Source organism: Mesoplodon densirostris, chromosome 9 (genome assembly GCF_025265405.1).
Source record: "Mesoplodon densirostris isolate mMesDen1 chromosome 9, mMesDen1 primary haplotype, whole genome shotgun sequence".
Taxonomy (NCBI): Eukaryota; Metazoa; Chordata; class Mammalia; order Artiodactyla; family Ziphiidae; genus Mesoplodon; species Mesoplodon densirostris.
The window spans coordinates 79,004,695-79,008,177 of record NC_082669.1 but is presented as its reverse complement, the minus strand read 5'-3'; the positions used below and the strand labels follow the sequence as shown (position 1 = coordinate 79,008,177).

General features: G+C 36.9%; 1 pseudogene; it reads right to left on the bottom strand.

The window, feature by feature from the left end:
- Window positions 1–1,982: 1,982 nt before the first annotated feature.
- LOC132496612 (U4 spliceosomal RNA) lies at window positions 1,983–2,153 on the bottom strand (annotated as a pseudogene).
- Window positions 2,154–3,483: the final 1,330 nt, after the last annotated feature.

Genomic DNA, 3,483 nt, shown 5'->3' with positions numbered 1-3,483 from the left:
GAAAACATAGGCAGAACACTTTTTGACATAAATCGCAGCAGTATCTTTTTGGTTCCACCACCTAGAGTAATGAAAATAAAAACAAAAATAAACAAATGGGACCTAATTAAACTCAAAAGATTTTCACATCAAAGGAAACCATAAACAAAGCTAAAAAGTCCACAGAATGGGAGAAAATACTGTGAACAAATGATGCGACCCACAAGGGATTAATCTCCAAAATATACAAACAGCTCATGCAGCTCAATATTAAAAGAAAAAAAAACCCAACCCAATCAAAAAATGGGCAGAAGATCTAAATAGACTTCTCCAAAGAAGATATAAATATGGCCAAAAAGCACACGAAAAGATGTTCAACATCGCTAATTATTAGAGAAATGCAAATCAAAACCAAAATGAGATATCACCTCACACCTTTCAGAATGGCCATCATCAAAAAGTCTACAAACAATAAATGCTTGAGAGGGTGTGGAGAAAAGGGAACCCTCCTACACTGCTGGTGGGAATGTAAATTTGTACAACCATCATGGAGAAAGGTTGGGAGGTTCCCTAAAAAACTAAAAATAAAACTTTCATATCATCCAGCAATCCCACTCCAGGGCATATATCCAGAGAAAACCATAATTCGAAAAGACACATGCACCGCAAAGTTCATAGGAGCATATTTACAATAGTCAAGACATGCAAGCATATGTCCATCGATAGAGGAATCAATAAAGAAGATGTGGTACATGTATGCAATGGAAGGTTACTCAGCCATAAAAAAGAATGAAATAATGCCATATGCAGCAACATGGATCCAACTAGAGACTATCACACTAAGTGAAGTAAGTCAGACAGAGAAAGACAAATATCATATGATATCACTTATATGTAGAATCTAAAAAATGATACAAATGAACTTATTTACGCAACAGAAACAGACTCACAGACTTAGAAAACAAATTTATAGTTACCAAAGGGGAAAGGTGTTGGGGGGAGGGATAAATTAGGATCTTGGGATTAACATATATTTACTACTATATATAAAATAGATAATAAGGACTTACTGTATAGCACAGAGAAGTCTACTCAATATTCTATAATAACCTATATGGAAAAAGAATCAGAAAAAGAATGGATACATGTATGTGTATAACTGAATCACTGTGCTGTACACCTGAAAGTAACACAACATTGTAAATCAACTATACTCCAATATAAAATAAAAAATTAAAAGTAAAATAATGCCATTTCAAATAGTAACAAAAAACCACCAAATTTCCAGGAATATATCTAAGAAAAATCAAAGCATCTACAAAGACAACCACAGAACATTACTGAATAAAATTAAAGGAGATCTAATTAATCGAATTGTATGTATTTTCAAGTTAGAAGACTTACTATTATAAAAATTTAATTTCTCCCATGCTGAAATATAGATTCAACTTAGTCCTAATAGAAAAAGTCCTAGCAACATTTTGTGTGTGTCAATGAGGTGATTTTTAAATTTATATGGAAATGAGTGGGACTAGGACAACCAACACAATTATGAACAAAAAATAATAAAGTTAGAGACCTTGTAATACCCAAAATCAAGACTTATGTCGCTGCAATAGGGGAGCAGTCTGAAAAAGGCAGAAGCTTAGACAAACTTACCATGGAAGAGAATGCAGACTAACAGTGTATCTGTCCAAATTTAGTCACTGATTCATATGCTGCAGTGAGAGAAAGAATGGTCTTTTTAAATGAGTGGTACTGGGTCACTGGATATCCATATGGAAAAGAAACAAATCTGGATTCCTCCCTAGCTCACATCACGGTCAAGAATAAATTACAGATAAAACTACATATTTTTAGGCTCTGAATGTAAAAGGTAAGACAATGAAATTTCCCGAAGACGATATAAGAGTTTATCTTTCTGAACTTGGAGAGGCAGAGATTTCTTAAAGTGCACACAAAAAAATCACTAACCATAAAGCAAAAAAATTGATAAGCTAGACAATATTAAAATTCACATTTTCTAGTTATCAAAAGGAAAAAGTTGCAAGCCATAAGGTGAAAGAAGTTACATGTGATAACAATGTTCAATGAAAGACAATATAGTTTTCGAACAGCAATAACTGTGCCTCGGATAAACCTCGCTGGCTACAATACTGCCATTGTGCAAAGCTTGAAAGAAAGTATAAAGAACAAATGGAACAGGATAGAAGGCCCAGAGATAAACCCACACACATATGGTCAGCTAATCTATGACAAAGGACACAAGGATGTACAATGGAGAAAAGACAGTCTCTTCAATAAGTGGTGCTGGGAAAACTGGACAGCTACATGTAGAAGAATGAAATTAGAACACTCCCTATCACCATACACAAAACTAAACTCAAAATGGATTAAAGACCTAAATGTAAGACCAGACACTGTAAAACTCTTAGAGGAAAACATAGTAAGAACACTCTTTGACAAAAATCACAGCAAGATCTTTTGTGACCCACCTCCTAGAGTAATGAAAATAAAAACAAAAATAAACAAATGGGACCTAATGAAACTTCAAAGCTTTTGCACAGCAAAGAAAACAATAAACGAGCTGAAAAGATAACCCTCAAAATGGGACAGAATATTGTGAACAAATCATGTGACCCACAAGGGATTAATCTCCAAAATATGCAAGCAGCTCATGCAGCTCAATATTAAAAAACAAAACAACCGGGCTTCCTTGGTGGCGCAGTCTTTGGGAGTCCGCCTGCTGGTGCAGGGGACTTGTGTTTGTGCCCCGGTCCGGGATGATCCCACATGCTGTGGAATGGCTGGGCCTGTGGGCCATGGCTGCTAGGCCTGTGCATCCGGAGCCTGTGCTCCACAATGGGAGAGGCCATGGCAGTGAGAGGCCCGTGTGCCGGGGGGAAAATAAAAAACAATCTAAAAATGGGCAGAAGACCTAAATAGACTTTTCTCCAAAGAAGACATAGAGGTGGCCAAGAAACACATGAAAAGATGCTCAATGTCACTAATTATTAGAGAAATGCAAATCAAAACTACAATGAGGTATCACCTCACACCCATCAGAATGGCCATCATCAAAAAATCTACAAACAATAAATGCTGGAGAGGGTGTGGAGAAAAGGGAACCCTCTTGCACTGTCGGTGGGAATGTAAATTGATATAGCCACTATGGAGAACAGTATGGAGGTTCCTTAAAAAACTAAAAATAGAACTACCATATGACCCAGCAATCCCACTACTGGGCATATACCCTGTGAAAACCATAATTCAAAAAGAGTCATGTTCCACAATCTTCATTGCAGCTCTATTTACAATATCCAGGACATGGACATTGGTCCACAAGTAATATCAAATGGTGAAAATCTCCCAGAGATCACCATCTCAACACCAAGACCCAGCTTCACTCAACGACCAGCAAGCTACAGTGCTGGACACCCTATGCCAAACAACTAGCAAGACAGGAACACAACGCCACCCATTAGCAGAGAGGCTGCCTAAAAT